Source organism: Solanum stenotomum, chromosome 2 (genome assembly GCF_019186545.1).
Source record: "Solanum stenotomum isolate F172 chromosome 2, ASM1918654v1, whole genome shotgun sequence".
In the NCBI taxonomy this organism is placed as follows: domain Eukaryota; kingdom Viridiplantae; phylum Streptophyta; class Magnoliopsida; order Solanales; family Solanaceae; genus Solanum; species Solanum stenotomum.
In genome coordinates, this window is record NC_064283.1 from 35,399,143 (window position 1) to 35,424,051 (window position 24,909).

The window sequence follows — 24,909 nt, forward strand, 5'->3', positions numbered from 1 at the left end:
TTCAGATATACATGCTCCAGTTTTATGCCACATTATCAATATATTTCAGCATAAACCCTATTTTAAGTTATAAATCATGAGAAGCTTTTCTTTAAGATAACACTTGAGTTTTAAACTGTGTTTTTGAGAAAGTTAAGATGAGTTTGAGAAGAGCTTCTAAAACATGATTAGTATGACAATTGAGTAGGTCATCGATGTATGAATAGTATGGTATCTAGATATACCATCAATGTTTATGCAGTATCACTTCCCAAGTCATCAATGATCAGAATATTGTTTTCTAGAAAGGAGTTTTCAAGTATGAGTATCTACATGTCAGTATTTTAAGCTATTCAGTATTTCAGTCATAATATATTCACTTATACATGCCTCAGTTTATGAATGCATCATTATCAGATTAATTGATTGCATTCTCAGTTTGCATGTTCAGTTTCGAGCTATCCAGTATTTACAGAAATTTAGTCATAACTAGTTTACCACTTAATTCATTGGGAGTAGCATAATACCGAGTTGGACTAGGGTTTCAGCGTACCCATATAGTCCAAGAACTACGAGCCATGTAGGTGTAAGTCCCCTTTGTAGGCAACATCAGTTTAGTGATCACGCCAGCATGCCTCTATACCTCTAGCAGGGTATATTGGGTCCTCTCGATGGGGCGTATAAATCGGACTCCACATTTAGCTCATGTGGTTTTATGTCAGTTATTAGTAGTTCCCACAGTTCAGTCAGACTCTATTACATTGACTATATTTCAGTACAGTCAGTATTCAGTTTCAGCATGTTATAAATTTGGTGATTATTTTCAGTATCTATATCATGTCCAGATGATTTCATTGCTTTATTGCTTTGTTCAGTTATATGTTCTTTCAGCTTTACTCTATCCTGCATGCTCAGTACCTTTCAAGTACTGACGCATACGTGCGCTACATCTTCTCGTGATGTAGGTTCAGGTTCTCAGCATCCAGATCACGCTTAGATCGATTCCCGATCTTCAGTTCAGCAGAATCAGTTGGTGAGTCCTCATTCTTCGGGGACAATAGTCATGAGTTTCTTTTCAGTGTTTTAGTCTTTAGTTTCAGTTTTGCTAGACTTAGCTGGGGCCTGTCCCAGCATTTCTAGTCAGTTTAGAGGCTTATTTCAGACATAGTTAGATTCAGCTTAGTGTTTTGAGTTTGATATTTCTTTTGTATTAAACTCTCAGATTTGATATATTCAGCTATAGTATATGGGTATTCCCCATCTTTTCAGATTTAATTATGAATTAGCTTCCGCATCAGTTTATTATCTTTAGTATGCTCATGATCATGCCAGCAGGATTAGCTTGGGATCACTTGTAGTCCTAGGTCCCGTGTCCGCATCTTTGGGTTAGCTCGGTGCGTGACACAAGCAATCACCAATACTTCACCCATAAGGCTTACCACCCTTAATTAACCCATTATCAACAATTAATCATGAATAAATATTAAACAACACAAGAGATATCAATACAATTCACTTTACACATAATTCCATCTTCCTAAACACATTTTAGGGTTTTGTAGAATACAAGGATTTATGGAGTTTTTCATCTTAAAACATCAAATAAACATCAATAATATCATAACTTATCATTTGAAATCGTTTCATGCAAGAACCCTTGAGTTTGAGTAGAAATTAGGTTTTTTCACAAACTTTGGAAAAGTTGAAAACCAATTGAAATTGGCTCTAGGGTGATAGCTTGCCCTAGATAAAGAACCCCCATACCTTTACTAAGATTCCCCAAGAAATTTGATGAAGAAAACGTCTTGCATCCACAACCCTAGCTCCCACTTCTTCTTCTTCTTCTTCCTTGAGTTAGAGAGAGATATAGAGAGGGAAAGAACTTGGGATTTGATTTGGGAAAATAATGAGTTAAAGGAATATTTTAAGACCCAAAACCATTTAAAATCAACCCCTCACAATAAACAATTAAAAACAAATTACATAAAAACCCCTCATAGAACCTCATTATAAAGTCAACACAAAGTCATAGGCTTTTGCTTAACCTATCATTTTTCCGAGTCGTTACATGATTCATTGTTTGGTGAATGGTATTGAGACAGATGTGGAATGCTACTTATCTGTTATATATGGTTTCAACATTGTTGAACAAAGGAAATCATTATGGGTCTATTTGGAAAAGAAGGCTCAAAGCATAGTTAATCCTTGGATAATTTGTGGGGACTTCAATGCTTTACATTACCCTCAGGATAGACTATCTAGCAAACCAGTGCAATATGCTGACATTAAGGACTTCTCAAATTGTATGCACTCTACTTTTTATAATGAGCTACCATGGAAAGGATATTATAATACTTGGAATAATAAACAACAAGGTAATGGAAGGGTATGTAGCAAGTTGGATAGGGATCTGTGAAAAAGTGAATGGATGATGAAATGGGGACATGTGATACTTGAATATGAATTTCCAAATAATTGTGACCATGCTCCTATGATCCTAAAAGTAAATCAGTGTCAAAGTAATTTCAAAGTACCATTTCAGGTTCTTCAATGTCTGGGTAGAACAAATTAGATTTGAATCTATTGTTCGAGATACATGGAAAGCTCGAAAGGCTACTGAATGTATGCACAATGTGTGGTGTAAGTTCACGGACCTTAAGCCAATTTTTAGGAAGTTGAATAATGAGTAATTAAGAAATACTACTCAAAGAGTGGAGATAGCTAGAAGGAATTTGGCAAAAGTGCAACAGTAGATCAAAATACAGTACAATGACACTTTGCAAATAGATGCCCTACAGGAACTGGAAAGATCGTCTATGATAGAGGAAAATATTATGAAGCAGAAGTCCAGAGCTAAATGGATTAAATTAGGGGATTCAAACACTCATTAATTTAGTGCTATCATGAAGGAAAGAAGTCAACGAAAGAAGATCACTCAACCAACTTCTCTAGAGGGTATTCAACTATCCGACCAAGACACAATAAGAGAAGAAGTGGTCAAGTTCTACAAGGTTGTCCACACAGACTCTACTAGCAATCAATACAAAAGTGATGAAGAGAGGGGTAGTGTTATCTCAAGAGTAAAGAGTTCATTTGTGTAGCCTTATAAATAAGATAGAAATTGCACACTGTTTGGAATCTATAGGTGATCATAAGCCCCCGGGAATTGATGGATATAATGTTGTATTCTTCAAGAAGTCATGGAAAATTATCAAACATAAGGTCATTGAAGTTGTACGGGGATTTTTCAATACAGGTATACTCTATAAGGCTATAAATTGTACCACTGTAACTTAACTGTGGTGCCCAAAAACTATAGTTGTGTTAATATCAAAGAATATCGACCCATAGCTTATTGCTCAGTCCTTTACAATATTATTTTGAAGATCCTATCTACAAGGCTACAGAAGGTAATGACCACTGTGATCAGTGAAGAACAAGCAAGTGTCATACCAGGGAGGAAGATAGGATACAACGTCATTCTTGTAAATTAATTAGTGAAGGGATATAACAAGAAACACATATCTCCAAGGTGTATGATCAAAATAGATTTGCAAAAGGCCTATGACTCTTTGTAATGGATATATCTCGACCAAGTAATGACTGAACTTGGATTTTTAAGAAGGTTCACAAATTCAGTGATGGAATGTGTGAAAACAGTGAGCTACTCTGTATTGATTAATAAAGAAACAACTCATCCCTTTGAAGTTGCCAGAGGATTAAGACAAGGCGATGCAATGTCACCTTTCCTTTTTGCAATTGATATGGAGTACTTAAGTTGATTATTACACAGCCTCAAGGATACTAGAGAGTTTAAATTTCATCCATGGTGTGGGATGATAGGAATAAGACACATGTATTTTGCAGATGACCTGCTCTTTTTCTCGAGAGGTGACCTAGCATCAGTCACTATGATACAACAATGTTTCAATTAATTCTCTAAAGCATTGGGACTACTTGCTAATTTAGGGGAAATCTTTATGTACTTTGGGGGAGTATCACTAGCTGAGGAAGTGCAAATCCTCATTGGGTTGGGATTTCTTCGTGGAGAGTTTCCCTTCAAATATCTTGGAATTCCATTATCCACTCAGAAAATCATTCTCATTCAATGGAAGCCTCTCATCATAAGGATCATTGCTAGGATATCTTCGTGGACTACTCGAAAGCTGTCATACGCTGGTAGAGCACAACTCATTCAGTCTATAATATTTGGAATACAAGCTTATTGGGCACAACTGTTTATGATGCCAACTAAGGTGATGAAGATGATCGAAGCTTATTGTAGGAGCTATCTTTGGTCAGAAAGCAACACCATTACCAATAAAGCTCTAGTTGTATGGGAAACACTATGCTCTCTCAAGCGTGTGGGAGGTCTCAACCTAACTAATCTGAGAATCTGGAACAAGGTTGCTACAGCTGAGAACTATTGGGATGTGCAGAACAAAGTTGACAAGTTATGGATTCGATGGATACATACATACTACATAAAAGGAGAACAATGAGATAATATTCAAGTACCAAAACAGGCATGATGGATGATTAGGAAAATATTGGAGGCAAGGACTGCTATATCTCAATTTCCTACAATCAATCCAGAGGAAAGTGTGATAAGACAGGTCTACCACAATATGTTACAAGGTAAACCTAAGGTGCCATGGAAATGCCAGACCAAAATCAAAGTTCACAACATGGATTGAACTTCATGGAAAGATGTGATAGACTTAGCAAATGGGGTCTGGTTGTAGAGAAAACATGTTGCCTATTCCAACTGCAGGAGGAATCGAGGGAACACCTCTTTGTGAAATGTACTTATATGAGAAGATTGTGGGATAGAATTCTAAGATGGATGAACAGGCCAATGTATTATGCTACTACATGGAGCAACACATACAATGGACTTTGAGTAAAGCAAAAGGGAATCTAAGAAGGCGCAGGTGCTTAAGATGATGTATGCAGAAATCACATATGGGATATGGAATGAAAGAAATCAGAGAATTTTTGAAACAAGACGGGAACAATGGGAAACTATAGATAAAGAGATTATATATGTAAGTTGTGTAAGACCCCCCCCCCCCCCCCGCCCTACAGAATAAGTAGTCTAATACATAGTTTTATTTATTTTCTAGGCAGCTTGTGGTTTGATTAAGGATAGCATTATTGTGATGTAGCATGCTAAGATTTGTAATGTTCTTTTGGTGATTAATGGAAATCTAGTTACCAAAAAAAATCAATTCCCTAATTGAAACCTTTCATAAAGACTTGAAACCCTAACTTGTTTGGAGAAGACGACTTAACACAGAATTCCATTGTAGTTTGAGAGAATGAGAGGGAATGGGGAGGTTATGGGCCATCAGAACCCTTTAGAGTCTTCTAAATAAGCCTGAAACAATGTAGTTAGCAGTTAAATGAGTAGGAAAAGACTCAATTAACCTTGATAAATAACTATTGAATTGACCCTACGACCCTTATATACGGTACATACAAAGTATTACGGACCGTACTGGTCACTCGTACAACAACTACTGGAAATCCCAACTTTTTGATGTTGAATCACAAATCAAGAGTCACGGACTTTCATACCTTCTATGAGTCGTATACCCTCCTCATACATTGATTCTTAATCAATGGCTTGGATCCTCAAGCCTACGAACCAAGAACCAAGAACAACGAGTCGTAGTTCCTAGTAGGACATATACAATACCTTAACATAGTACAATTCTTTTCGTTGCACATATTCTTGCCCGAGATTCTCCGCTACTCGATTTTCTACATAATTCATATATGAAGGAGGAACATCTGTATGGAAAGATCCTTTCATTTCTCTCAAAGTAGTTTCAGTCAATGAATTAAATTTTAGGTTATCTTTACAAATTGAAGAAATTCTGCATGACAAAGAATATGAGAAGTATTATGAAAAACACATTTGTATACGAATACCTAACAAAATAATTCTTCAAAGACAACAAAGTAAGCAGCATGATACATATGTTATATGAGGTGTTTGATACTTGTTATAAAAGATACAAAGTGATGTCTCTTGGAATATAGAAGTGTTAAAATTCCTAATTAGCACGTCGATAAAAGCATAACAAACTAAAAAGAGAGGTTTTAGGCCTGCTTTTGTCTCGAAGGGCTCTGGTCAAAAAGGTTAGAAACTAACAAGATATGAAAATCTCAACTCATCAGCCAAGCCAACTTTATTTGCCTCTTGTGTGGCAGAATGTCTCTCGGAAACAGCCTCTCTACCTCTAAGAGGTAGTGGTAGGGTCTGCGTATACTCCACCCTCCCCAGACCCCACCTAGTGGGATTTCACTGGGTATGTTGTTGTTGTTGTTGTTGTTGTTGTGGCAGAATGTAAGACATTATAATGGTGGAATGGTCTGATAGACCCTTATACTTGTATGAGTTTGTATTATGGATCCTTTTACTTAATCATTTACCAACTGAACCCCTGAACCCATTGAAATTTAGTATTTTAAACCATTTTCTCACATGGTGGATAGTGCGAGTAATACACCTCCTACATGTCAAATTCCACCTCATTTTTAACTACCATGTACGAAATAAAATGGTAAAATTAAATTAAAGCCCCAAATTATTATTTTGAAAATTCTTTTTCTCCTTTTCCAATTATCTTCCAGATTTCTCTTCTTCCTCCTTTCTCATTCCAAAGGTTTTCACTAGTAAAATCTCATGACTCGTTCAAATTACCCAACCCTCATATTCTCTTATTCACTCATCCTCCATATTTCTTTTTCTTTTTCTTCCCCTCTTTGTATTTTGGATCAATCTAACTTTTTAGTTTTTTATGATTTTGTGTCCTGACGATTTGCAGAAATTGGTGTTGTTGATAGCTCCAACGATGTTAAGTTAGGAGGAAACGAAATACCTGTTGAAGAATAGGATTGATAAGTCTATTTATTTGTTTGGAGCAATGAAAGAAATTTGTTACTTGTGAAATTTTTTTGTAGAGTAATAAAAACTGAATTCGTTCAAGAAATAAATGATCCTTTGAAGAAAATGAAAGGCAACCTGAAACAAGTAAAAAAATGGAGAAAAAATTTGGAGATAGGTAGAAAATCCCCCAAAAAAAGTATTTTTTTTGTCCAACAATGGTATATGAATAATTGGGGAAGAAGATACTCTAAATTAGGTCAAAACCTGACATTTTCAAATTTTTTGAAGACCTCACGTTCTTGAAATATGTGTATCACACGCACTTTAAACAAAAACGCCACATTGGATGACAGGTCAAAAAAAGAGTTTAAAATATCAAGTTTCAATAGGTTTAGGGGTTTAGTTGGTAAAAGATTAAGTAGAAGGGTCCATAATACAAACTCATAAAAGTACAATGGTCCATCAGACCATTTCGCCCATTATAATTGATCACTTGCTGCTAGAAAGGTGAGTATGTTACTCAGTTGTATGGAAGAAGAAATGTAATTGATGTATAACATAAATTCAGGGCCGGCTCTTTACGGGAAAAGAAAATAAGGTATCTGTCAGTAGTGTAATTATTTATGATTAAGAGTCAAAGACTAGCTTTTAAAATAAAATAAAATTGTTATTTCTTAAAACTTTTGTTGATCTAAGTTATTTATGTTTGAGAAAAGAATATTCATATTTCATACCATTATTTGTTAACTAAAATGACATATATGAACCAAACTTTTTAGCTGATGGCATAAATTAATCTTTTATAAATGTTCGATGATATAGATAAGCCTTTTTTCCCTGTAAGAAATAATTAAATTAATGACATGAATCATAATAGACCACGTGAAAAAATGATTTTGCAAACAAATAATGTCATGGATGAGCCATTTTTGAACTGAAAATGACATAATTGAATTAAACTTTTAACATATGACATGAATGGACCTTTTTTCAAAGTTGTGTGACATATTTGAGGCTTTTTCCTTTAATTAATGACACAATCGAGTTATAATTGACCACATATAAAAAATGATATTTGCAAAATTGAAATTGTTTCTTGTCAACAAGTAATGACGCGAATGAGTTTTTCTCAAACGAAAATGATATAATTGAACCAAACTTTCAATGAATAACATAAATGAGTCTTTTCTCAATGTTTGATGATATATTTTAGCTTTTTCTCTTGAAATTTTTTTGAGAAAATTAAATGATCATTCACATTGCTAAATCTTCTTTTTCTTTTGGTTAACCATATCACCACCTTTGAAGTTAATTTGCCAATTTACACCGTTTTAGAGCTAGGGCGTAGAGTAATAATTTTTCTTCAATATAAACTAAATAAAATAAAAGTGATGTGGCACTCCTCTTTAGTAACAAATTATATTTATCTTCTTTTTTTTGATAATTTTACTTATTTATTTACTTTTTATTATTAAACAAAAACTAAATGTGTCAAGTACAACTTCTTTATTTATTCATATTCTTAAATATAAAAAATTAATTACATTTTTATTTTTATTACTCCCATGATATTTAATGATTATAACTCCTAAATCTATATACTATATAATAATAGACCACTTTTTCTATTCATTCTTATCCTTTAAACTTTAATGTGTATTATTAATTGATACTTTATTCTTTGTAAAATATAACATTTAAATCAATGTTTTGAGTTCATAGTTATATAAAGTAATTTATTACTATTATAAGCACACGGTCGACGTATGTTCGCTTTCTGGAAGTTAAATGTTATTTTGATAATTGAAATAGTAAACTATTAATATGAATTTTTAATAATTTAAAATTAAACTCCCCACAACTTTGAATAATAATCAATAATGAGGTGAATTTAGTGGGACTCTACAAGACGTGTTCAAATTGAATTGATACTCTAGAAGGTGTATTTAGTTTCAATTAGATTTCTTGGAAGGTACTCAACTCAAAACCCTAATTCATGTCTATATAAAGCGTACTAAATTCCCTTAAAAGACATCTCGAATATTCCGCAAATTGTTGGAATATTCATATAGTTGTCAAATCTAAATCATCCTAGTTCGAAAAATATGCCACTAACGGTCCTCGAATTATTTAGATCAAATTCAAATCATTCTAATTTGAGAAACAAGTCACTAATGACCCTCAAATCCTAGTTTGCATAATAATTCCGGTTCATTTTTCCCACAGTTGCTTCAGTGAATGGGGTAGTATCCAGGGATTCTTCACAAATTGAGGAATTCCTGCACACATGCAGTTTGATTCAAAGACTACAAGCAAATATTCGCAATAAATGTTGAATTCAAATGAAAAATTGTTGCGATTCCAGTCGTTATAAGCTCCTAACATGGTGATAAAACTTAACGTCTGATTAGAAGAAGATTGAACCATAAAATAGAATTTTTCCAGAACGAGCAACTACAGACGGCTTTACTTGTGCCATATCAGCTTCCTCCATCTAACTCTTCATATGTTGAAATGATAGAAGTAAATCTTCCTTCACATTTTCAGCAATCAAAATCCATGGTGTATCTATAAGCTCATTCGCTATTCCTTCTCTAAAAAGGTAAAAACATTTGAGAGAAAACTGAAATAATTAAGATCTCAGAAGCATAAATCTAATGTGAATTCATGAATCTAATGTGTATATTCAACCATGTACATCACTGTGTGTCGATAAGAATTCAATTAAATATACAATTGCACACAAATGAATATGCAGACAATTAGAAGTTGATGAAATTACAGATACATATCTAAAACTACTCTTTCGGTGCAAAATATAAAAGTTATACCTTCCATTAGAACCAACGATAGAGCTTTGTCTGAACTTCGATCTACAGAAAGAGGTTGGAGGCTGTAAACAGACGGAAATCGAGAATAATCAGCCAAGCCAACAGAGAACCATTTCGAAATGGAATTTTTCCTGTAAATAATGGTCTTCCCTCGGAAATTGTTCTCTGCTCTCCAAATGACTGAAGATTTAGTCTCTTTCTAAAGTTATTAGGAGTAAGAAAATCTGGTGCCGGAGTTGGATTCAATGACAATGAGCCCTTTGTTTGCCTCTTGTGCTGCGGAATGTAAGCAATTATATTTGATCAGTTTTTTTTTTTTTTCAAATTCGGACACTAAGTACATATTATTAGATTATTCAAAAAGGGCCATATACAATGAAAATTCATGGTCGGCCCAAAAGTGACCAACCAGGAGAATAAACCAAGTTCCTATTCTTAAGGGTTTCCTAAAAGGAATTTCAGCTCCTCCTCTCTCTTCTTCCTTCCGCCTCTCTTGCTCTTGGCTCTGTAAATGTTCTTCCTTGCCTCTTTGAGCTGTTGCTTCATGTTTCTTCTACTATGAGTGATAAATATACACCATCCATTTTGTGTGCTATGTGGTAACCAGCTCGAAAAGGTAATGCACCCATTTTTGTTTCAATGTCATTTCTCTTTTTCCCATTTGATTCCATTCACCTTGCAGGTGTACTGTCCGGATAGGAATCTTAAGTTCAAGCTGAAATTTATAGAGAGTATGTGCCTTGCTTCCCAATCTGTCAGATCCATGTAAGTCTTGATTTAGTTCCCCAGTTCTGTCCTCCTTTCCACTCCTTCTGTTCCATTTTTTCATGTAGCTGAAGCCGTATAGGAGAAGATGCTCCTGAGCTTCAATGGTATGATCTCCTTGACGGATGCTCACTCCCACTTCAGATTTGGCTTCCTTACTCTCAACTTTCCTGTCATCGATCCATTTTGCCATTATATTTGATCAGTTGCTTTGAACTTCTGCTGAAAATTGAGTTGATCTTTTTTGTGATCGTGGAACATTTTGGCGCTATAAATAATACTCATGTTAAACTGCTTGCTGGAATACGTGAACAGACGCATTATATTAATGAGTATTAATATCTCGGTTGACGACCTTTGAGCTTCTTCTAATTACACTTCATTGAATTACGAGTACTAAATTTGATTTCATTTTAAAAGCTAAAAAGTTAATCTAACATAAAACATAATGGTGTATCAAATATATTTCTATCGGACAGTTGAAATCATTTTTGATATTTCTCTAGGCTGCATCGAACTGAAATATGTGTCTGGTATTTGCCCTTAATTTATGAGTTTTTCTTTGACATGAGTTTATGAGTTTTTCTATTCATAAAAGAGCTTGATAAAATGGAAGTCTAACATAGTCTTGACAAGTCATCTAAAACATCAAAGAAGTGGTTGAGACATAACTCATACACTACATACATCATTCGAAATGATCAACTAACCACTAGTGTGAAAAGTTGGAGCGCCAGACCCTATATTAATGAGGCAATGTAGACACAAATATGCATTAGTACTTGGAATGGACTAAGCATGGGGTGATATGAATAAATACACATGATAGCATGATGAACTTAAACTTGTGGGACATGACCAACATTTGAGCAATTAAAGTCTTAAGGAAACAACAACGTATATTTCAAAAGATATGGTCAACACATTTAAATAAGGGACATAAGAAAGCTTTTGAAGAAATGTATTCATTTTGTAGGATATTAACTTTAAGCGATAATAAGACCATGAGAGCAACATCATGTAATCCGGTATATCCCTCATACCAAAAGAAGGGGATTCTACTTGCCAAGGTAGAATCCGTACACATCATATTTTTCTAAAGTGGATCTAGTAGTTAGGTCATTTAAGACTATTCTATGGGGCATGTACTTCGGGACTAGAGGTTGCTACCAGAGTCTACCTTATCTAAGCCTCCACCTCAAAGCCCTCTCGGTGCTAAGTATAAATCCCAACGGAATAGATAAGAATCAAATATCATTATAACATAGGAAAGACAATGATCTATACTACTCCTCATCTTAAAAATCAAAACATATAATAGCTCCTTAAATTACAATGCAAGCATAGGTGCGAAAACCTTTCACTAATATGAATTCATATGCGAGAAATTCATTTCATAATCATTATCATATTCTTATGTGAGAAAACCTTTCACTAATATGAATCCATATGTGAGAAATACTTTTCATAATCATGATCATATTCTTATGTGAGAAAACCTTTCGCAACAACATTTATACTTTCATTTAAAAGGACCATATAATCATAAGAATAATTTTCATAAGACATGCATATGTCACGACTCAGATCGCTTTGATTGGCACCCCACCTAATCCTCCGGTGGGAGAACCACTACTACAACTTTACTAAGCAACTTAGGAAAATTAAAACATTTAAAGATATGGAAGGAGGTTTAATTGACGAATTAAATAATGAGTTCCCATAAACTCCGAAAGTTGGACAAAACAACTAACCATAACCATCGCGGAAATTCAACCCCTAGAACCTGAAAGTCATTGTACCAAAACTCTACTAACCAACAAGTCTAAGAAAAAAAAGGTGCACCCACGAAAACTAAACATAAGCAAAGTCTAAATATGTAATATGAGTCTGAAAAGAATGGACTAAACTAATGATGGATATATGACATCCTAAAAGAACTGGCTCACCCTCGAATCCGGTCTCGGTCAATGATTTCTTAACTGAGGTATGTCTTTAGCCACCTAAAGAAGCCATGTACTCAACAAAAAAAGAGCATGTGCAGTATTAGTACACGAAACCACGGTCTACTGGTAGGATCACACGACTACTTGTCATGCTCCGAAGCTACCCCTAGGACGCAGACACGTGAGCTAAGATCATTAGTGACCCCAAGCTAACCTTGCTGGCATATCCTAAGCATACTAAATAAACTGAAGTAAAAAAATGTTGTACGGAAGCTAAGTCATAAGATAAATTGAAGTGATAGGAAATACACATTCTAAATTTGAAAAATATATAAAACTGAGAAGAGTTTAAGATACTGAAATAAAACGCAAATGGTAAAACTGAATCTAACTATGTCTGAAATAAGCCTCTAACTGACTAGAAGTGCTGGGACATGCACCTCTAAATCTAGTAAAAACTGAAACTGAAGACTAAAATATAGAAAAGAAACATGCATGTCGTCCTTGGAGAATGATGACTCACCACTAATGCTGCTGAGCTAAAGATCGGGAACCAATCTATGCGTGATCTTAAAGTTGAGGACTGAACCTACATCACCAGAAGATGTAGTGCAGAATATGCGTCAGTACATTTCATGTACTGAGCATGCAGGATAGAGTAAAGTTGAACAACATACATAACGTAACAAAGTATATAACAGAGCAATTATATGCGATAAGCAAGATACTATAGTAAATATGCTGAACATAATCTAACTGAATGCAATGACCATTTATTGAATATGCTGAGAGTGAATGTTGAAGTATAACTTAAAACACAGTCAAATACACTAGAGTCAGACTGTGGGAGCTACTAATACCCGACATAAAACCATTTATGCAAATATGGAGCCCGATGTATACGCCCCATCAAGAGGACCCAATATACCCTTTCAAAGGTATACAGGAATGACTGACGTGATCACTAAAATGTAATGCCCACAGAGGGGACTTATAAACCTATGGGGACACGTAGTTCTCGGACTATTCGAATACGTTGAAACCTAGTCAACTCGGTCTAAGCCTAGTACAAATTAGAATGTGTACAAGAAATTTTATGACTAAAATACTTGAAGTACTGGATAGCTCAAATACTGGCATGCAAACTCTAAGAATGCAACAATTATAACTGATAATGTGACTTTCGTATATTGAACCATGTATATCTGAAATAACTGACCTAGCATGTGTAATTCATGAACTAAAAGAATTACATAACCAGGGTTCTAAGCTTATGAATAAATCTACACAAAACAATACTAAAATCATGATAATCTGATTAGGAACATTAAAGTAACTAATTCATAATAATCTGCTGAAATTCTAGAAACCCTAAGTCTAGATAATATAAAGTGAATAAAGAATCTGACTGAATTCTATAGACCAAATCAGTGAAAGGAACCCACTAGTGAAATCCCACATACCTGGTGATAAATTTTAAGGAAAAACCTTTTGATTTCGGGCTGGAACTGAAGAGAACTATTTGTGTTCTTGAACTAGGACCGCTCGACTTATTTCTCCTCTTTTGTTCTAATTTTTTCTTTATTTTGGTGAATGATTGATTAGGTCAGGTTCAAATTTAGTTTGTAGGCTAAACCTGACAACAAACAGATAGTTTAGGGGGTTAAACGGCGTAGTTTAGGGGTCCAACGCATAAGGAAAACACCAAACGACCCCTGACTTAAAAGCTGTCGGGGACACCGACGGACCGTGGATGGAGCTACTGTCCGTTCTGGTCGGCCATCATTTAGATTCAGAGAGCTAATTGTGGGGCCTCGATCCACGGACCAGGTCGTGGCCTGACCTATGGTATGTGGGTCCGGTCGTGGGTCATGCCTTAGATAAATTTCTGGGCTGATTATGGAAGGGCTGCATGTGGCCATCCACGAACCACTAGGACAGACCGTGGGTCACCCTACGGTCCGTAGGTGGCAACCTTGGGTTGCACTTGCACCGTTTGGAAATCTGCTTGTTAGTCTGTTTTGGAATATGGGGTGTTACACTACTCTAGTCAACGAAATATAAGCAACTAACTACAACAAAATAAACAAACATATTCATAATGCATAATTCAATTATCATTTTAGGAGAAACATACCATTTCCCAATACCCATGACAAGTAAATATAAATGTAATAATCACAAGTTGTTCTCTAATGGAACCCACACTCAAGTTGTTAGTGTATCGGAATGTGACACTCTATCCAATATATTTGTCGAAACGTGACACCCGATCCAATATATTTGTCGGAACGTGACACCCGATCCAATCAGCACAACCACAGTTACAATCATACCCACAATAAATATTGCACATAGTTACACAATCAAGTAACAGGTTCATGGCGTGTATTTGTTCGCACATAATCATTTTATGTGATTCGATTCATGTTTCCCTATTCACATACATTTATGCATACAATGGAGCAATTAACAAGCATATATAACACAATGGAAGGTCAAACCATCACCTACCTCGAAACCAAGCCTGAATAATCCTAAGACAATTGAGTCTTCCCTTTCCGTAGTCTTTCAGCGTGTTTTTTGTCTAAAACAAATAATTAATGCAAAGATAAATAAACAAGGCCTAATTTACCTGGATTATATTAAAATATCAACCCAAGGCCTAACCCATGATCCTAATGTTTAGCTAGGGCTTTTCCCACCATTAACTTCAGGCAAAAACCCTCTCTCAGCACTAATTAACGAGGATTCTAAGTTCTAAGAATCGAAATACAAATTAGGGGAGTAATTACTTTAGCATGAGAATTCGTGGGAATCTGATAAGAATCTGCGCTGGATCGTCCCTTAGCTCTTATGAACGAAGTGTTGCAGAAACAACATTTTTGGGGTTTTTCCTTGATTTAAGTTGCGACTGGCCCACCACGGCGAGCCTCATCCCGCTACAGTGGCCCCGCCTTGGCTAGATAAATCACGTCTGATCAGCTTGCATGGAGATAGAAACTTGGAATTTGAGTTCCAAGCTCCCATTTCACAACACACCTTCAAACCTGGACGTTCTAATAAAACTACCCTTTCACGCCGATAACAGTTTAAGGAGTTCTACTCGCACAAATTTGATTTCGTAAAGCCGTACTAGATCCTTAACATCTTGGGTAACCACTCACATGATAAAACTGATAATTAAATCCCCCATCCACTGCCAGATTGACATACACCTCACCTGATTCATATTTTTAGAAGTTATGCTAAGTATGAGTTTTTGATCAACTTCTAACGACCATAACATTAAGTACAGGATGAGTTAGGTGGCCTATGAGATAGGAAATGAAAGGTTTGGGAATCCTCTTTCCAACGCCACCGATTTTCTAATTTTTGAGCTCATATGAGGGAGATATGCGCGTTTGAAGTCGAGCTGCCTAGTTAAGGAAAGTTATCCGGATTTAAGAGGGGTATTTTGGTCTTTTCCTTACCTTATCAGATTTATTTCATTTTTAGTAATTAATTAGGGGTCTAAACTGGATTCGTTAAGTTTACACAATCAAAATTCACGCAGGGGTTTTAGAAAAAGGTTCAAGAGGAGAAAAGAGGAGAAAGGTTAAGATTTCGTCAAGTTCATCAGGTTTCCTTGCAGATTTCGCCAAGGGTTTGATCCCTAAGAGGTATGTGAGTTCACATAGCATTACCATGCGCCAATCGTGTTATTTTTCAGCGTAGTTTCATCCTAGAAAGTTTAAAGTTTAAAGTTCTTGATTGTTATTCTTGAATTTGCTTTCGTTCTTGAATTGGGATAGGATTGAGAAGTTCTTGAGGAAATCGGGTCGATTTAAACAGTTGGTTTTGAGTAGATTATTGTGTATATATACTGGGTAACTAAATCTAAAGATATATTGAGAAAAATAATCTAATCTAATAAAATTAAGGCCAGAAAAGGAGTTGAATATTTCGTCGGAACCACCTGGGGAGGGGCAAGTACGGCGCACCCAAGATGCTCTAGAGAGGCTGGGGAGGCACACTAGTAGTGCGCCATAATGTGATCTCTGAACTATAGGGGGTGGCGCTCCACCCTAGCAGTGCGCCTAGGACGTCTGCCCCCACCCGTTTTCCATCGTTTAGCCTGTCCGAGTCCTTCTGAAATGTACTAACATTTCCTATCGATTCTTACTACTCTAAATGAATTCTAAACATCTAAAAATTATCCATGAACTTGAATCATAATGTGGAATCCATAAATTCAAATTAAGGGTAGAGCTAAGAGTCAATTCTTGAGAGTTCTTCGAGTCTTTTCAAAAAATCTTTTACAACTATTTTAAACTTGTTTGAAGACTTAGCATTGAGTTGAGTAAGAGTAAGAGTGAAGTTCATTTTCTTAAAATTATATATGTGAACAAAGTATTCCAAAGAGTTAATGTGTTCACAATTAATATGATAGGAAACACTGATTTCCAAATGAGTTTTCATGAGCAGTTTTGAGTTCCATCTCTTTTAAGAGATAAATTTTTGAGTGATAATCTCAAACCACAGAAAGAGTTATGTTTTTAAACATATGAGTTGAGTGTATTTTTGAGAGTAGTATTGACCATTGATATGGTGATGAGTTCAGATAACTCAAGTCCCCATAAACCATGTAGCCAACGCGGGTAGAAAGGGTCATACTTTTTAGATGATTCCTTAATGCTTTTAAGCATAGCTCAGTGGATCCACTTAGTTCAGTCGTTCTATATCCCGACAAGGTATAGGACTGTTTTCACAGCGTGGGCGAGAAGCTGTATCAAATAACTCATAATGATAATTATCGGATAGAGAATCTCCCAAACATAATTTATTTTTGTATGTTTATATACAACTGAGATATTATTGTATTTTCCAATACTTCGAGATGTTGTTTACTATTTTAAATGCTTTATATACACTGCATCAATATTGTGTTTATTCCTGCATTGAATTGAGTATCCATGAGTTAAGTAGAAATGAGGTAAGTGTTTCTTTCAAATTCCAATTCAACCTTATGTCTTGTTTAGTTTACCCCTCACATGCTCATACATTCAATGTACTGAAACCATTTGGTGTGCATATTTTATGATGCAAATACAGGTAACCAGGATCAGCATCCAACGCTTCGTTGTTCCAATTGAGGTTCAAATTTGGTTGTGAGACTCCTTGCTTCCGAAGGATCCCCTTATTTTTCTTTGTCATTTTAGTTTTATTAAGATGTCGTGGGTTTTGTCTCGACGTCCATAACAATTAGTAGAGGCTTCATAGATTGATAGATATAGTTCATGAGTCTTGTTCATTTTCAGTTTTGATGTTTAAGACATGAGTTGCCATTTTGGATAGTGAATGTTTCTTTATACATTCTGAGTTTAGTACATGAGTTTATATCTTGTGTTATTTTAACTATTGAGTAAAGTCTTTCGCTGAGTAGTAAACCAAGCCAAGGGATTGCTTGGGGCCAACAATGGTTCTCGAGTTCCAGCCACCTGCAGGATGTACGGTCGGGGCGTGACAAGTAGTGTTTGCTCTCATGACCTGGAAGCATTGTCTTTATGGTGTCAAGTGTGTGGTAATCTACAACATTTATTCATCCATAAGGACCTTAATCTGATACAATGACGGTGGATGGAGTTACTCAATGATTATGATGTTACCATCCAGTATCATCCAAGTAAGGCAAACGTTGTGGAAGAAGCATTAAGCCGGAAGGCGGTGAGTACAAGTAGTCTAGCTTGCTTGAGTGTGTCCAAGCGACCTTTGACCAAGAAGATTCAAACCTTGGACTCTAAGTTCATGAAGTTGGGCTTCTCAGAGAAAGGTGGGGTGTTAGCCTGCATTGAGGTTAGGCCCACATTCATTGAGTAGATCAAGGCCAAGTTGTTTGAGGATGAGAATTTAAATGAGCTTAGAAAGAAGACAGTGTTTGTCAAGGCACAAGATGCGGCTCTAGCGTTTTTGGGCTTTTTCCCCAATTTAAGTCGCAACTAGCCTGCCACGGAGGGCCCCATCCCGCCACAGCAGCCCATACTTGGCGGGATTAATCCCATCCCAGTGGCTTGCGCAGAGATAGAAACTCGGAATTTGAGTTCCAAGCTCCCATTTCACATCAAACCTTCAAACCAGGACATTCGAAAACTACCATTTCATGCTGAGATCAGTTTCAAGAGTTCTACTCACCCGAATTCGATTTCGTAAAGCCGTACAGGCTCCTTAACCCCTTGGATAACCACTCACGTGATCAAACTCATAATTTAATCCCCCATCCATTACCGAATTGGCCTAGACCTCACCTGACTCAGATTTCGTCCAAGTCTTGCATAGGCTAGAAATTTCCAAGTTTCTACTCAGAAGTTTTCTTGCCCAAATTCCTTTCCCATTGGCCTTTCTATAACGATGGGAACATGTCGTTACAACATGATTCTTAAAAATTTATAGTTCGTGAGTTCATCATAAGTTCATAATTGAAAGTCATGGATCATGTTTGGGTTCATATAAATTCAACTAAATATCATGTAATTTACATTGAATCATGCAATAGGACACCCAAACAACAATAAAATTCATAATTCAATGAGACCCATATAGAACTAGGAAGAACCCTTATTTTATCAGTTAAAATTGATTTGAGAAATTGAAAACCTTGGAGACCCCATGGAGAAATAGACCCCATGGGTGAATACCCATATAACTTGCTACTCAAAGCCCAAGATGAATGGTGATTTTTGATCTTGGAGTGAAGTCTAGCTTCTTCTTCTTCCTTACGTTGAGAGGGAGTTTGAGAGAACAAATTTGGATGAGTTTTTGGGAAATACAGGAATGGATTTTAAAGTGGGTAGATTTAGGACTTAAAGTCTTTATATTGGGCTTAGGATAGATGCTAAAACGACATAGTATAGTCTTAAAACATTTAGAAAAATACCTAAAAGCTCTTAAGAGATAACTGTCATAACTGGTGTACGGGTCAGACCTACTTTTTACGAATCATAGAACTTTCTACCGCCCATACTAGGTAACCGTAGACCAAGTACTGGGACCTTAAAATCACCTAACTTTTGATGGGGCCCTTCTACGGTCTCCAGATGTCACGATCCAAAGTATACTTTAGATGTGACATGATGCATAGGACCTCGAGAGACCCTACACAGGCCACCTAGCATTCATCATACAAGATAATAGAAAATCAAGAGATTTGAAAAGATAGTTTATATCATAAGAGTTGACAAAAAGAAGCGGAAGTCTAACATAGTCTCAAAGACATCTCATACATCACGAGTGAAGGAGACATAACCCATGCATCACATACAATACGGAAAAGTCAAGACAATAAGCAATAAAGTGTTCGGTCCAGAACATGAGAACTCATCAATCTTCGAATCTACTAATGTGATTACTAGCCACAAAGATACAGTATAAGAGCGCCGGACCCTACATTAGTGAAAAAATGTAGGAAAGAGTATGTGTTAGTACAAAGATTGTATCAAGTATGATAGCAATGCATAAAAGATATGAAATCATGCTAAAAGAACTTTACGTGACATTCAACGACCAAGCTAAATCATAAATAAAAGGGTTAGAAAGCATGAATCATAAAACATGGTCAAAGGAAGCTAACATCTTTAAACTATTAGTGATATACTTCTTGAAGTAAACTTAGTTCATTATTGTGGGATATTTACCTTTAACCTACATAGATATCATGTGAGCTATAACATGGAATCCGGTGTCTACCCCACACTGAAAAAAGGTGTCCTACTTACCAAGGTAAGACCATGAACTTCTATCTTATGTGGATTCACTAGCTAATGTCTATATAATACAATCATCCTATGGGGCACATAGGTATGGAATGAGGAGATTGTTACTAGAATTCCAACCTCTATCTATGGGAGAGCTTCCATCTAAGTATCCTCTTGGTACTAAGCGTAAATCCCACGAAATAGTCATTATTCTTAACTTGTGTTTATAATTAAGAGGCATGGGTATTCACCACTTACCTTATCATTTATAGAAGGCACATCAAGTAGCCAATCCAAGCTAGGTTTAATTAGAATAAATTTTAAATCTTGATTCAATGTTTAGTTGAGAAAATCTTTCAACTCTAAGAATCCTATATGTGAGAAAAACCTTTCACAATCATGCTTTCATGTGTATGTAAGATATCTTTTCACAACAATAACAACAACATTTACGACCCATACATCACTCGACAGACCGTACTTGTCATCCGTAGGATAAGGTACTGGGACTTAATTTTTCCAAAAATCGAACAATGCCCTTCCTACGAGTGCCATCTACAATCCATAGAACCTTCTACAATCTATAGAATGGACTCGTATGTCTCAACCAGTAGCCAAACTTTTTGCAGCTCTTCCCTTTTTTATCTTTAAGGTGTTACAAGATCCTTATGGGGTTCTATACACAATGTTACACCTATGATATACTTTGGATCGTGACATAAGGTGATGGCACAAAAAGGTACTCGATGACTCACTAAGTGTGCCTGATCTCACTGAAGATGATAGAGTCTTGTAATAAAATGCTTAAGGCAGGTTAACGAGAAGATGGTCTAAACCACGATTGGCCAAGCTTTATCAGCAAGATGACAGTTGGTCGTCGAAAATGACAAAGCATTTGGGCTAAATTTAAGGACAAAAAGGTGAGCTTGGGTTATTATAAACGAATTTATGAATGTGAACGACAAGCACCACCGAGCCTGCCAACTGCGGCTCAAACACCTGAAGCCTAAGGCTATCACGAGGCGAGAAGAAAATCAAGTCAGCGAGTCCGACTAACATCGCCTACTAGGTCATTTAATAAAAATTTGGCTATGTTTTAGGGAAAACATAAATAGTCTAAAAGAGATAAAAATACATCTCTGATCATCCATTTTGAATCTGAGACTTTCTGAAATTAGAGTAATTATAGAACTTTCTATTTTTCTGAGTGAGAAGCAAACTTGTAATCCATATTTTTGGTGGGATTCTGAAATGAGTTTCTTAAATTGAAGTTGTAAATGAACAATATGATGACTGCGAATGGTTTCGGTTGATTCCCTGAATTTTCCTTGTTGGTCTAATTATTTAAGATTGGCAAATGCAAGAAATGATCGTAGGCATACTTTGAGAGTGAACTCAAATAATCATACATATATTGTGACTACCTTGGTAGGGTGTGGATCCATTTTGACACCAATTGATCCTAATCCATTTGTTGACAACCTTTTTAAACCTCTTGACCCAAAAATGTTACTTCCATAATAACTCCATTGTCATGCATCAAATGGCTGTCTCCCAGGGACAGGAACTACGGCTTGACCTTCGGGGAAGTCTCACATATAAATAATTTTTGAAGCATTGATTTATTTGAATAGACAACTTAATCCACAAGTCTAAGTTGGGGATGTGGTAAGTAAGGAGAAAACATCCAAAGTGAAAAAGAAGCATGCAACTCTTTTTTGAAAACTATGGAACCCGTTCGTATAAAAAATAGAGAAAAGAATTTAAAATGAAAAATAATGTATTGCAAAAGTAATGTTTTGATTGTTGGCATGATGGAATAAAAAGGTTTCCCAATGAATTGAATGAAAAATGAATGTTGTGAATTGCTTGAGGTTGAGTCTCTTTGTCAAAATAGAGAAGACCATGCGAAGAAGTGAAGTTGAAAACAACAATGCATTGAAATGTGAAGTCACTGAGCCAAATTAGCCATACCTTTATCCTCAGCCCTATTACAACCTAAAAAATACCTTCGAGATCTTGTTAAAACCGGGTGATGTACTGCTTGCAAAATATGGGCAAGCGTACGGGTTAAAACATGCATGCATTTTTCTTTGAGAGAGTGAGGGTTTGTGTTGATTCACAGATTCATTTTTGATATGTTATGCGAGAGCATGGAATCATCTTTTATTGCGAGGGCATTTAAATACTTTTGTTGAAACATAATTTTACATAATGAGTGAGAATATGTGGGCTTAAATTTAGATTGATTACAGTTAATCATCATTTGAGACTTTTTAGCATAATTGTGAATTGCATTATCTGATATTAGCTTTGTGATAACACTTTCATGTTGGCTCACAAGAAGCACTATTGTAGACACCGTTGTTGAACTAATTGAATACATAATTTACTTGAGGATAGGATAAATCTTTGTAACACCCTGAAACTGAAAGAGGGAACCATAGCAGATTGTCGCATTTCCAGGTGCCATCCATGATCGCCAACCATGACTCGTGGGGTGAACCACGGACCGTAGGTGTGTCCGTAAATAGGCTAACAAAAAATAGTGCTTAGGCAGGAACCACGTCCAGGACCCACGAAACGTCGATGGGTCCACAACTCGTTGCTAGGGGAATCATAGGTCGACCAAAACTCTTTGACGACCATCGATGGTCCACAAGGACGGGCTGTGGGTCAGACCATGATCCGTCGACTAAGGTCTGTAGGTAGAAGGTTGGTGACAATTGAAAGTTGCTTCAGAGGTAGTTTGGTCTTTTCCTAATTAATTAGTACCTATACTACATCGTTTTACCATTCACGAAGACCCCTATATAAGTATTTTCAACCCCCAAATTAGCCCATACACTTCGTTCTTCCAAATTTAGAAAAGAAAACCAAACCTCCTCTCGAAATATTTCTCTATCTAGAAACATGAAGAAGAGGAAGATTGAACCTAGGGTTTCAAGTCAAGATCTCAATTCCTCCATTGAAGGCTATCTTTTGGATTTAAGGTATTACAGTTTCATCCATGGATCCTTTCATTCATGAAGTTCCGAAATTCCTTTATTTCTGAAGGTAGATTTTCCCAATTAAGTTAGGAATTTCTTAAATTATCATTAGTTCTTTGCATTATTGATTTAAATGATTGAATTATGATCCCTTATGCATGAATTAATGCAATACAATGATTTTATGATGATTTCCCCTTGAACCCATGTAATACCCATGTTTTTTTTCAAGTTATTAACCATATGATGTGGGATTTTGCTCTTCAACAAACAGTTTTATGAAATTAAGCATGTATTGCAAACTTTACATGTATTTATGATGAAATCCATATCTAACCCATTTTTCTAAGAATTTATGATTGAAAGTGGGTTATGAACCTCAAGAGGTAACTTATGTACTTATGCATTTTCGTATAAAATCTATGCAAATGTTTTAAGGGTGCTTTGAGAGTAAAGTACCAATGGTGATGTTGTTTTGTGAAAGCATATTCTCATAAAAACCTAATTGCATGATGTGAAAGGTTTTCTAACATGGAAAGAATGCTTAGGTTGAAAGTCTTTCTCACCTAATTGAATCAAAGAGTAAGAGCTATTCTAATGAACTAGCTTGGAGTGGTTGTCCAATGGCACCTTTCCATGAATAATGAAGTCAAGTAAGAAATGACTAGTCCATGGGATTTACGCTTAACACCAAGAGGACATTGATAATGGGATGGAAGCTCTCCCATAGTAGAGACGGGGTTTGTAGAAACAATCTCATGACATGAAAGCTCCCCCGCTAGTAGTGGCCGGGTTTTTAGTAGCAATCTCATTATCTCTTAACTAAGTGACCCCATAGGTTGATTAGCTAGTGGATCCACTTAAGCTAGAAGTTCATGGTTCTACCTTGGCAAGTAGGACAACCCTTTCCGGTGTGGGAGACATCGGGGTATCATGTTATAGCTCACATGGTCTCTATGTCTGTTAAAGCTAACATCCCCAAAAGTAATAATGAACTAAGGTTACTTAAAGAAGTATTGCATATGAGTTCAAAGGTTTTAAAGATGAAGTTAGCTTACATTGACCATAATTCATGACTAATGTTTTCTAACACTTCTATATCATGTTTTAGCTTGGTTAATTGCATGTCATGAAATGAAATGTTCCTGTAAACATGATTTAAATGTTTTATGAATCACTATTATACTTGGTACATTGTTTTGTACTAACGCATACTCTTACCTATATATCCCACAAATGTAGGGTCCGACATTCAGGGTCATCAACTTTCTGGCTAGATGTTTACTTGAGATATTTTGCTCTTTGGTCAGTCCTCATGCTTTGAGGACGGGGTTTCATTTTTATAGTTTCTATCATTTATTTCGCTTGTGGACATGATGTATGGGTTAGGCCTAATTTCATTCAATCGTATTAGATGGTATTGATGAGACAAATGTATTAGACTTGCACTTTGCTTTTATATAATGTTTTGGACTTAGACTATTATTTTACTCTTATTGTTCTATTTTTTATGTTAGGAGAGCAAAGTGTCTTGTATGGAGTGCATCAGAGTTCTATACGACATGTTACATCTAGGGTGTACCTTTGGGTAGTGACAAACTTGGTAATCAGAACACAAGGTTTAGAATGGTTCTAGGATGTCTCTATAACACCCCATAGCCTAAAGAGGGAAACCTAGCCAATTTTTTAGAACCTACAGGTGTCACCCACATGGCCAACCACGCCCCGTAGGTGGGCTCGTGGGTAGGGCCCCATGGACACTACCAGAAG